Consider the following 13,499-nt stretch of genomic DNA (forward strand, 5'->3'; position numbering starts at 1 on the left):
TTCTTTTTGTTTACCTTGATTTAAAAGCTGGAACACCACAATTTACAATAATTTTTGTTTAGGAGTTGCTTGTTATATTGTAATGAATCACATTGAAGTGAACCATGGGGAAATGTTATAACTACATTGTTGGATTTAATCTTTTATTGCCAAACATACATTCATACAGTTGAAAGAGTCAAAAATTTACTTGGTCTAAATTTTTGATTACAGCACTCATACAGCATTTTAGTCCACAAATGGAGAAACATTATATTCAGTTTCACAACAAGAAGTTTCTAAAATGGTCATAAACTTAACACAATAAGAAACTGCTGAAATGACAGATTACACAAGTGGAAACTGATTAAACAATACCAAAAATAGTGACAAAAAACATTCAACAAAAAAGTCATTTAATTGTAAAAATCTGTCTCAAACAACTGACAATAAAAAAAAGAAATGCTTTTTATGTGTAATTGTAAATGTAAAGCCATTTAAAGGTATAGTAACAATACAGTAAAGAAATCTTTATATACACAGTGGCGGATTGTGTATTTAATACCCATGCCTTCAGTGGTGTCTTACTCAACTCACCTCTTAATACCATCATTATGATGCCACGGCTATAGAAACCATCAATTTTATACAGAAACGCAGTATAAGAAAGCAGTGCATCGCAGACAGGTATCTCATAAAGTGAGAATGAATGCCATTATTAAGCAAGAAACCTAAAGAACACAACCAGTCTCCTTTCACTGCAGCCTCAGATATGAAATAAAATGACTCCAAGATTTTCCTGGATATTTTATTAAGGCTCATTGTATGTGTTGTATGTGCAAATTCTACAGACAGAATACCTAAAAGTATAAATAGTTAATAAAAAAGTTAACTTTTTTGAACAGTTTTTTTCTAACCTTTCCTTACCATTCAGCTTTTCTTGAAAAGTCAGTTTTGTAAATGTCCTTGTGAGTGTATCTGCAATGAAATCAATCTCTTCTCCTGTCAGCATTGTTCAACGGTAAAAACAGCTGTTACATCCACATGAATATATTTGTACAATTTGCTACAGATGCATTTAGAAAGCTCTGACTATTGCGCAAATCAAAGGACGTGAAAATGCCGACGTGGCTGGATGCCCGATAGGTGACCTTGCAGTGACCAAATCTGATAAGTTAAAGCAACAGCTTCAAGCAACATAGATTTGGATGAAGAGCCTGTGCTGTTCATTTATGGCACTTATGGCATTTATGACACTTATGGCACTTCTAGATGTAAAGGCTGAAATCTGATTGGATAAAAAGATCCAGGAAAAACTACACTAGATGGCGCTGCTCTGTGCAGCAGTGAATCTGAGAAAAAAGAGAATTGCCAATTGGAAATAATTGAATACAGTTTAAATAAGAAAGTTGTTACAGTACTGTCACTGAAGGGTTGATCTGGTGACCTTTTACAACAGTAGATGGCGCTAAGCATGCGTTTTTAAAGTGATGGGAAACAAGCCATGCGTGTATAATAATTAAAGCAGGAGAAACCTTACTAAGCTGTTCATGAACTGATCTTAAAAACAGGATTTTTGCTTCTGCCTATTATTACATCACCTATTATTATGAGACAGAAGGCTAAAAGTGGATATGACTATTGATTTACTGAGTGCTTTATAAAAACACTGTATCATGACATTTCAGGATTGTCACACGGGAAACTATACGTTGAACTATTGTGCATCCAGAAGGACAACATTTTAAAAGGAATGCGAAGGCACTTTCACACACACTCGTTCATCAATTGACTGGATTCGGACATATGCGTGATAAACAGAATATTGTGACTTTTACAATGAGATAATAAGAGCTATATATTTTGTACTCTTAGACAAGGCCTGAAGCACTGCTTTCCAACTCAGTGTAAAAATAATCAAATAAATATAGTAAAGATGTAAATATAAATGTGTACATATAGAAAATATTAAAGACCGATTATTAAACTCTGGCCCATGATCTCAGCTACCGACAAAATGTGTGAATGTTATGCAATTCTTCATTATCAGGTTGAAGAAGTAACGCTGTAATCATCTCTCTTTCCGAAAAACTTTCAATATATCATTGTTCAAACTTTACTGATTCCCTATAATATTACTTTAGTTCTTGATTATAACATTACAGATTCCGAGTCTCTATTAGTGAACAGTTAATACTTTCAACAAAATAGACTTTACATACATTTTTAATAAATCCTTTGGTTATACAACTTCACGATTGACTGTATAGTGCACAGTTATGGAAAAGAAGGATTTATAACTGCATTTGGTGTTAGATAAGAATTGACTTTTTTTAAAGTCTGGATCTTCTCAGGGTGTCTCTGTGATGTCTTACTTAGTTATTCCTTGCCACTATCACCTCTGGCTTTCTCATTAGGGATACATGTATACATTTAAAATGTATATCTTTAATTTGTATCTTCTTTCAAAGCTACATTGTATGTACTAAAAAATTTATAAATGGTAGAAGTGGTATATATTCCTGCACATGCATGGTGATTTTTATAATGTATATAAATGCACATGCACATGGACACTTTAAGGACAATCACACTAAATTACTTGAATCTGTACTCTGTCGATATCTACCATACGCATCCACCACTTTCTAGATTTCATGTGTATATACATATATTTTTCTATACTTTACTCTTTTTTTATTTATTTACTTACATTATTTATTTATTTGTTTGTTTTAATCCCTATATTCTATTTCTTATTTTTTTTCATGTTTAAATCTTGGACAGTCATAAAAAGCATTTCACTGCATGTCGTACTCTGTATGCATGTGTATGTGACATAAAATTTTAATTTGAAATGTAACAATTTCAGAAAGCTACATGCATACATTGTATATAGTGACATTTTTTGGACTACCAGTGGTTAAGGCTTTGGGCTTTGGATCAGAAGTTTCACAAGCTCAAATTCCCAGCACCATAAAGCTGCCACTGCTTGGCCTTTTAGCAAGATTCTTAACCCTCACCTGCTCAGTTGCTCGCTCTGGATAAAGGGTGTCTGCTAAATGACATACATGTAAAAGAAGTGGGGGAACCTTATGCAGCACTGTTCACCTCCGCGCCACTAGAGGGAAGCACTCAATCCTCCCCGAACAGCTCGCGACTGCAGTCGCTGTACTGCCGCTGTCCAGCACTTCAGCATTCAGCACCGAGGCCAGAGTACCAGCGAGAAGCCCGGACCTTCTACAGCGCCTGAAACTAAACAGTATCACCGAAAGAGCCCCGGGTTTTGACGGCAATCCCGATCCAGAGGCTTGAGACTCGCGCAGGTAAGAGCAGATCAGTGGATCGCTGAGTGATCGAGTGGATTCGTGCGGACGGATTTAATGTTATAAAAGCCATGCGTTTTGTTTTGTTTTTTTTAACTAAGCGTCGATAAAAAAGCAGGTGATCAACCCCTGTAAAGGGCTTTGTTTCTGCCCTGGATGTCCTCTGAGGCCGGTTAGAGAGGGGGTTTGGTGTGTCGCAGGAGCAGCAGGACGGGGATTAGTGTCCTGCTCGGGGTGTTAAAAGGACAATTCCGCCTGCAGCAGATGCTCCGTGTCTTGCTCCGCGCTCTGTTTTTGCTTGTGCATGTGTTCAGTTTGCTCCAAGTGTTTACACCAACTTCATTTTATTATTATTATTATTATTATTATTATTATTATTATTATTATTATTATTATATAATGTTATTATTATTAGTAGTAGTAGCAGTAATATTAGTAGTAGTATCAGTATGAATAATAATAATCATACAATTCTCACTGAACTCTACATCTACCATCTCTGTTCCATCATGGGACCTTCTTTAGGAAAACACCAACAACAACCAGCCAAACTGATCCCTTTAAACAAACAGACTTTTCGTAAAAACCTATAATGAAGCTCCTGGTTATTCAACTGCACTTTTGACAGTATAGCACACAACTATAATAAATGTACATTTTGAGGACGAGTTTCTATCTGAGTCTGGTTCCTCTCAAGGTTTCCTCCTCATGCCATATCAGACAATTTTTCCTTGCCACAGTCGCCACTGGCTCGCTCAATAAAAACAAATGTACAATTATAATAAACAACCTTATACATTCTTTTATAACCGCTTTGGCTGTTTAAAGCTGCTTTGAGACAATGTTCATTGTTAAAAGCGCAATACAAATAAAAAGGAAATGAATTGAATTAAACTATAGAAAGGAATTATTTATAAGTGCATCTGGTGTCACTCAGATGAGAATGGGCTCCATTTTGAGGCTGGATCCTCTCAAGGTTTCCCTCTGATATTGTCTCAGGGAGTATTTCTTCGTCACCATCATCTCTGGCTTGCTTATTAGGGATACAGTTATAAAAAATATTGACAGGAATTTGCATATTGTTATAAAGCTGCTTTGTGACACTGTTCGCTGTTAAAAAAGAATTGCAGTAAAACTGTAAAAATGCATACACACATACTCACTCAGAGTATGATGTATGCTGATGCTGATGTATTTTTTAGAATGTATATAAATTAACCTGCATACATAATATAGTGAAAATATATTTGGAAAAAAGACTAATTTTAGCAGATATAAAGTTTAATAGACATTGCCCAGAATATGTAAACACAATATGCAGCTGTTATAATAACCTCCATTCTCTTTGATTTTGGCCAAGGTTGTGGGGATTTGTGACCACAGGGGTGTTAGTGAGGTGGGGATCAGTCTGCGCTTTTGTTCATCCTGAAGTTGTTGCTTAGGATTGAGGCCTGTGCAGGACATGCAATTTATCTACTCAAACCATACACAGGAGCATTGTTATGTTGAACCATGTTTGGTTTTGACTTCAGTTTAGTTTTAGTACAGGTAATCAAACCTAAAAAAAGACGTTCAAGACAATTATATAATGCAAAGTTTGTGGAAGATGCACATATAGGTACATACTTTTGACCATATGAGCTCACTGTCCACTGTATTAGAAATAGCTGTACATTTATGCATTAGCTTAATCAGCCAATTATGGTAAGCATATTATTATACAGATACAGATACAGGTCCAGGTCCAGGTACATGGTATCAGTTAATGTTCTAATGAAATATCTGAAGATTTCGGACTTTGATCATTTACATTTAAAGCGTTTGAAAGACACCCATATTCAGAGCGACTTCCAATTACCTAGTTTATATGCTGAGCAGTTAAGGCCCCTGGTGGTCTAGTGGTTAAGATGCAGCGCTCCCACCGCTGTGACCCGGGTTCGATTCCCGGTCAGGGAACCATCCCCAGCCACTCTTAGTGCCGGTCCCAAGCCCGGATAAATTGGGGAGGGTTGCGTTAGGAAGGGCATCCAGCATAAAACATGTGCCAAGTCAAACGTGCGGAGGATCCGCTGTGGCGACCCCTAACGGGAGAAGCCGAAAAGAAAGTTTTTATATCCTGAGCAGTTAAGGGTTAAGGATTTTGTTTAAGGCCCCAGCAGTGGCAGCTTGGTGGAGCGGGGAATTTAACTCATGACCTTCTGTTCAGAAGTCCAACATTCAGAAGTCCAACACTGAGTGACCGCTGACCATGACATGGTGGTTGGTACCAGATAGACTTGTTTGAGCATTTCAGACACTGCAGCTCTCCAGGGAATTTTCCACACAACAGTCTCTAGAATCACACAGAATGGTGCTAAAAACTAAAAACATCCTGTGAGCAGAGGGTCTGCATGCTTGTTGATTGGAAAGATCAGAGAATAATTATTAGACCTGTCTGAGCTGACAGGAAGTCACTAGTAACACACATAAGCACTCTTTGGAACAATGATGAGCAGGAAAGCATCTTAAAGTTGATGGGGTACAACAACAGATGAACACATCAGGTTTCCCTCCTGTGAAGGATAAAACTGCCAGGAAGGAAATAATAGTCACTCTTTGCAACTGTGGTAAGCAAAAAAGCATCTCTGCATGCACAAAGCATCATGAGGTGCATGTGTTACAATGGCAAAAAGCACATCCAGTTTTGCTTTTGTAAGCATAAAAAGGAATCTGAGGAAAAAAAGGAATCGACTATCAAATTCCTGTTCTTTGCTGATAGGAGTGAAACCTGATGTGGTCGACATTTTGTGAATGCTGATATACGTTCCTGCTCACCAAAATTGTAGAGTGATTATTATTTCCTTATTCACAGCTCTGGCTATTTTTTCCTGACATAGCTTATAAAATGTGCGTTTTTACTCAAATAACTTTTGCTCAATTCATGTTATTGGCTTTTTGCACACCCTGTTTAAACTCGAGTGTAAGAAAATGCCAGCAATCTGAATTTTGCCTTCATTATAATGTTTCACATCATGAAGCTCTTGACCTTATTTATTATTTGACTGTATTTTATTGACTGTATTTTGTATATTTTATTCTTGATTTTGCATTGGCTGGCTGCATTGCACGATTGGCTGCATCGTTTTGTTTGGTACATTTATTTTTGAAAGTGGGATGGATGAACACATGAAGATCTGGCGTCTTGTTATAAATGCTTTTTATCATAAATCTGTTTAGGTTTAGGAAATGTGTCCAGATTGGTAACATATTTTAGTTGAAATAGCTATTAATGGGAGTTAATATGCAGAGTGGTTATAAAGCTACACTCATTTATTTTATAAACTTTCTAGACTGAATATGAGGTAAAATTGCTTATAGGCTTTCAGAGGGGAGAAACTTCTAAGAAAAAACCCAACTATAAGTAATTTAAATGAATGAATGTGCGATACTGAAAATGCCAGTGTTTCAGTACTTAAAATTCATTAAATTGATAGAATTTCTAACAACATGCAAGGCAAAAAAACCCCAACAAATATATTATTATTTTTACTAAGTATATTATTTTATGGTGATGGACATTTCTTGTTGGTTCTCATCCAAGCAGGTTTTCATTCCCGTAGTTCAGGTAGCTACAGTTTATTTTAAATACTAATATTTCAATTGAATAAGTGAATATACTGCGTAAATCTCAAGGTCAATAAGGCAGTGTGTTTCTGTATTTGACTTACAGCTATTCACTCAATTTTCCATTATATACTTGTATGTAAGAGAAACAGTATGAGCTATGAAGCTATTGTTTCACAACAGAATATACCTTTTAAAGTATTAATGTCACTGAGGAAAATAAGTATGAATTATTAGAAATTGATAGCCATATGCCAATGCTTGCACACACAAGCTATCTGTGTTGCTGAGGTGTCATTTTATTAATATTAAACACACAAAGGTAAGAAAAAAGACAACAAAAATTCACACAGAGAAAAGCATTACCAAGTGATGTTTCATTTTCATCCACCAATGGGAATTTCCAACAAAGTTGAATAAATTAGAATCGTTTTTTTATTCATTTAATGTTGTAGAACATGTGTTCTCTCAAAATATAGCTTGTATGTTATATAGAAATAGAGCCTCCTTCCGAAAAAAAAAAAAAAATTCTGTTCACAGAAAGCTTGATCATATCAACAGCTACACACTTTTTTGTATGTCTAGGTGAATCTCATGCTAAAAATAGTAACATAACAAGCACATTTTATACAAACCTATGATTTGCTTGGCAGCCAGCTCTTCTGTCACTGTTCATTATTTATATAGGTTTTAGGTCATTGTTCGTGAGGCGTCCTCTGTCATCAAAGCCCACGCCAGTGAAGTTCACAGCTTGATGGGTAATTGCCTGGAGGTCCTGTTTGCCCAGGAGCCTGAAACAATCGCTGGGTTTGGTGATCACTGGCCAACGTAAACATGAGCTGTTTTGCACGGCATGTGCAGAGTCTCTGTGTTTGTTCATTTAAAGCATTTGAAGAATAACTGCTGGGTTCCAGGAACATGTTACATGGTCTGGATGTGTGCACTTGTGCCTGATGGCTTCGAACTGCTTCAGTTATACTGTATAAGTGTAAAATTTCCATGGCATCAGCTTTACTGTACAGTTTCATTGCGTAGAACCTGCACCTTGTTGTGTATATTATACTATTTGCACACTAGGCACTTTTATATGAGACCGGTAATGCCTTGTATGTTGAATCCTGGTCCGGGATAAGTAATATTTTGTCCCATTTTACAAATGCATACATGTGATTTCTGCTTTTATGGAAATGTCGGCTGCTGGAAAGCCTGCACACAAGCACACACAGAGAGAGAGAGAATGTGTGAGTGAGTGTGTTTGCAGACTCGTTTTCAGTGTCTGACTTCAAGCCAGTGTTTATGTCTCTTGCTTTCTCTCTCTCTCTCTCTCTCTCTCTCTCTCTCTCTCTCTCTCTCTCTCTCTCTCTCTCTCTCTCTCTCTCTCGCTCTAATACTAGTTCCATTTTTGTCCTGCTCTCCAAGCCTACGTTTCATCAAATCAGTCCTTTTTTCTTGCTTTCTCTCTTTCTCTCTCTCTCTCTCTCTCTCTCTCTCTCTCTCTCTCTCTCTCTCTCTCTCTCTCTCTCTCTCTCTCTCTCTCTCTCTCTCTCTCTCTCTGTTCCCCCCGTGCCCTAGTTCTCTGATCCCATCAGGTCTCTGAAGGACACACATCACCACTGGGGGAAATCCCATCTTTTTCTCCCTCCCTCCCTTCCTCCCTCCCTCCCTCCCTTCCTCCCTCCCTCCCTCCCTCCCTCCCTCCCTCCCTCCCTCCCTCACTCCCTTCTTCCCTCCCTGTCTGTGTGCTTTGCAGCAGCACAAATAAATAGACAACTGACCAGCAGGGAAGCCCCAATGTTATTCTATATGTTTCTTCTTTAAACAGTTCATCTGAATGTGTGTTTTAACAGAAAAAAGGAAATAATAGCCCCCCCACTCTCTCTTTCTCCCCCTCTCCTGACCTGCATTGCACATTTCATTCTTCAAATGAGCAGTACATAAACCCAAAAGACATAGATGCATTTAATTAATAATCAAAATGATCATAAAACATTGTTTTTAACACACTGTATAAACATATAAGGTTTGTTTGGTTCCTGTTTATTTACTTATTTTTTGGTTGCTAAATATCCCATATATATTCAGCTAAACAGCATGAAACTAGCTGTTATATGAGCTCAATGTAAAGTATTGCATTTGCAAGCATTTAAACCCTTAACTCTAATCACAGAGCAAAATCTAGTTAAACAAATACAAACACAACTTCTACTGTTAACTACACAACAAACCAACAGCTATAGCAGTTGGAACTTTTCATAAAACCAGGGTTGCCAGGTCTACACAACACTAGGAGCACAACTGAGCAAAACAAACCCTGAAATTTAACTCATTTGGTAAAATCTTGACTGTGAACAAACATTGTGAAGTGAATTATGAATATTCTATTAGGAACACCTTTACACCTGCTTAATCATGTATCTGTTCAATCAGACAATTAAGTGGAGGTATAAATCATACAGATACGGGTCAAGAGCTTGAAACATAAAAAAAGACAGACTCACATTTATTTTCCAATTTTTCAACTGCTTTTTTTTCTATGACAGATGGGTTCCTTCCTTCCTTGCTGCTGTCACCCATTCAGCTCAAGGGTAAACATGTCGTCCATTTTGAGATGCTTTTTTGCTTCTTATGGTTATAAAGAGTGATAATTGCTAGTCCACGATGACCAGTCTACCATAATTCCAGTCTATTCAACTGCATCCAACAACTATGCCCCCAAGATCACGTTTGTTCTCCGTTTTATTTGGATAGTTCATGTAAGCGCCTCAAGCAAATAGCAGACTGAGCTTCTCAGTTCTGTTTGGTTTGGAAATTTTAGTCTGATTTTTATTATTTTTTCCAACCCTCCATAAACTGCATCAATTAACAGCAGCATATTCAACACCAGTGATCTACCTACAGAAATCTGGTGCCTTCACCAGGAGCCTTCACCCAGAATGACAGTCAGCAGCCACCTGGGAAAAAAACATGCTGCAAATGCTGCATAAAAAAATGCTGTCTGCTTATGGAAAGTCCTTTTGATTTGAGCGCTGTGCAGCGACCCAATACAGGGGAATGATGTAGCAGACATTGATTCTTACATTTGATACACAGGCAATTAAAAGCAATACAAAATGGTGTTTTTGCTGTTGATCGCTGATTGACAGAAGGTAAAATGAAGGTAGAGAGAAAGAAAGAGAGAGCAAGGAGTGAGAGAGAACGAGAGGTGACTCCTCAGTGATAGGATTCAGATTGATCTGTACTGTAGGTATGCGGTGCAGGAGTGGGCGACTGTAAGGGCTGTCAGAGTGTATCACTGCTTTCTGCTGCACTGAGCATCAGCTTTCACACACACACACACACACACACACACACACACACACACACACACACACACACACACACACACACACACACACACACACACACACACACACACACAGTGAATGAGCCATGTCTTCGTCAGAATGTGCTGGTGGCTAATTTAAAATGCCTTTCCACTCTTATCAGCATGCATCCATTTTTAACACTGACACACACACACACACACACACACACACACACACACACACACACACACACACACACACACACACACACACAACAGCAACACACTCCAGGGTTAATCCCATTCATTAATACAGTATCTCCTGTTTTAATGAAGGCTGATGTAAGAGGGAGGATTTGGATTAGCTGTTCATCTTTGATGTGTGCAACATACAGCCTAAGCGTAGCTTTTCTTATTGTGTGTGTGTGTGTGTGTGTGTGTGTGTGTGTGTGTGTGTGTGTGTGTGTGTGTGTGTGTGTGCATGTGTGCGTGTGTGTGTGTATTTGTTTCTCTGGCATACCTAAACTGGATTAGTCACTTTAAAGAATGATGCACCAGGTTCGAAATATGTTCTGTAGAAACTTCGTAAACTGCTTGGATTAAGAAGGAATTCAAACCAAATGAATTGCTTATTATAGCAGTTTGTTATGAATCAAATGTGCATAATTTGTTCGGACGCAACTGAAAAAAAATACTTATACTGAAATTGTAAATAGGGTAGGATATGTAATATATATATATATTCTCACATTTGAATGTCAATGTTTGTATCTCCGTGTTGATATGAAAAATAATGAGCTCCAGAATGTAATTTTTTTAATAAAAAATACCACATGAATCTATGAAGGCGAAATTTACAAATCTACAGTATACACCCTACACATTTATCTAGATTCACTCACTCCATAGAACAATACTGACAGAAATGCCAAAATTAATGGCATGGGTGGTGTATAATATTTCTATCTAATTCTACTGCTATCACTTTACCCCCACCCCCCCACCCACGTATATACATATATAACATACACACATGCTATTATCAATCTAATACTTTCTCATAAAGGAGCATTAAAGCAATCCCAGCGCTGCCATATATCCTTATATCAGCAGTATGCGCATGGCCAAGATCTATAATCGCACCAGTTATGATGGAGAAAAGGTAATAATCTAATTCCAGTTAAGGTTAAACAAGTTTAAAAATGGGCGAATTGAAACAAAGAATATAAAATAAGCAATAAACTAAAATGGCAAGTTGCGCTTTACTATTTATGGGTTAATAGAAAAAAAATGGGAGTAAAAGTAAAGGGTGCGTACAGTGATTGGAATTCATTTAAATTCATTTAGATGCTAATGTAATAATGTGACAAAAAAATACACAGTTTGTACGTAAGTGTATAGTCATGTGAATATGTACATACTGTTTACTGTATGTGATTGTGTGTGTTTCTTTTTTCTCCCTGTGTCCTGTGGGTTAGTGCTGGTGTGTAATGGCATCGTAAATCATGTTCAGTTTGTATCTGTGAAAACACACACACACACACACACACACACACACACACACACACACACACACACACACACACACACACACACACACACAGATTTGTTGTACACAGTGTGAGTTTTCACATAGTACATTTACATGGTACATTTTGAATGTGTTAGTTAGTTAGTTATGTGGTAACACTTCCAGTTCCTTTCTGTGTGTTTAGCTTTCTTAAGGGAATCTCACCTAAACAGTTAATATGTTAATAACATAAACTACATTTCATTTTCTCCAGCGCTAACTTAAGGCAATTCTGTATCTTAGCAGTTATGTAATCCTATAATCCCATAATCCTATAATTATGTGAGATAAGTGTCCAGGTAATTATTTGCCTTATGCTAAATAAAACCCTAGGACATATTTTTTATCTAATTGGAACGAATGAAGACAATGTGGCTGGATTTCATTCAATTTCATATGAATTAACTCGTAAAGACAAAATATAAAAACCCTAACCTGTAACTTTAAAGTACCTTTTGTAACAAATAGAGGTATTTTAATTGTTAGAATTGTGCAAGGCTATGTTCAATATATATGTATATATTACATTACTTTATGAATATTAGCTAAATTTTTTTTATAATATTAATTTAGTAACACCATTTAAATTGTTGTGTTGATGTACTGTACTATGGTACGCGTTCTCATTTTACTAAAAAACCCACTTTTTGCAACCTTGGATCAACATGTCTAACTTCGAAGAAGATGTGCTTCAACAGTGGAAAAACACTTTGGATTTTAATTTTGTCAGCCAAGAACAGTACTCTGATGCAAGACTGGGCACTGAAACCAAACAGGTGATTGGAATAAGATCTCTTTTCTGAGGAACATTGAGATCTACTGGCCAGTGCAGCAAAGTCAGAATTTGGCATTAACAGCATGAATGCATGGAGAGTGATTTCAGTGTACTGCAATTGCCTTATCAATCACCAAATTTAAATTCAATATAAAGAAGCTTTGGGATGTTGTAGAATACAGTCCATTTTGTGATTCAGTCACATTCAGAATGTCACAAATAATGCTTACAACACTTCGTAAAATCCAAGCCATTAAGTAGGGAGGCTGATCTGAAAGCAAATGGTCCTATCCAGTATTATTATAATACTGTTCCTTATAAAGTGGCCCATTAAATGTGTTTCTTAGTTCTCTATCATTTAATCTTTCCCGCACTTTTAGTCTCTCTGTGTGTCTTTTTGTTTTTGCATCAGATTGTTGATCCAAGTAACAAGAATTTGTTTTTTTTCTCTCAAAGCCAAAAAGACAGGAAATCGATAGTTCTAGCTCAGACGGAATAAAACATCCCTATGTGTTTGTAAAAAAAGTGCTATTACTATGTGGACTTTATGGAAAAAATACCAAAAAAACATTTGTTGAAAGCCTATATTTCTTTTATTATGGATTGGAATAAATAAAGGAATTCGATCTGTAACTGGTTGTAATGGTGCTTTAATGACTAGCTAGTAAAATGAGTAAGGAATACCACCCCAATAATTTAGTATAACATGCAGAGTCTGGTGTATCATACCACATATACCGTACCACAATTTATTTTCAATGAACAAAACTTTACACAGTTTGTTCCTTTCTTCCCCTCGCCTTTTCTTTTTCAAAAAAGAAAAATAAACACAGTTGTCTAATGTCAGAGAATCTAGAAATCCCATCTGTTTTAAATACCTCTCTGAGTTGGGAAAACATTACAAAGCACTATAACTGTCAAGATTCCAGCTATAAATGTAAA

General features: G+C 36.8%; 1 protein-coding gene across 2 annotated transcripts in view; it reads left to right on the forward strand.

Moving 5' to 3' along the window:
- The first annotated feature begins 3,116 nt into the window (after nucleotides 1–3,116).
- srrm3 (serine/arginine repetitive matrix 3) overlaps nucleotides 3,117–13,499 on the forward strand; it is a 79,336-nt gene continuing 68,953 nt past the window's right edge. For both annotated transcript variants that reach the window (XR_014531828.1, XM_083531881.1), the window contains exon 1: nucleotides 3,117–3,305. The gene's annotated coding sequence lies outside the window, so the exon portion shown is untranslated. The remainder of the gene's footprint in view (nucleotides 3,306–13,499) is intronic.

This window comes from Silurus aristotelis, assembly GCF_946808225.1.
Source record: "Silurus aristotelis genome assembly, chromosome: 26".
NCBI lineage: Eukaryota > Metazoa > Chordata > Actinopteri > Siluriformes > Siluridae > Silurus > Silurus aristotelis.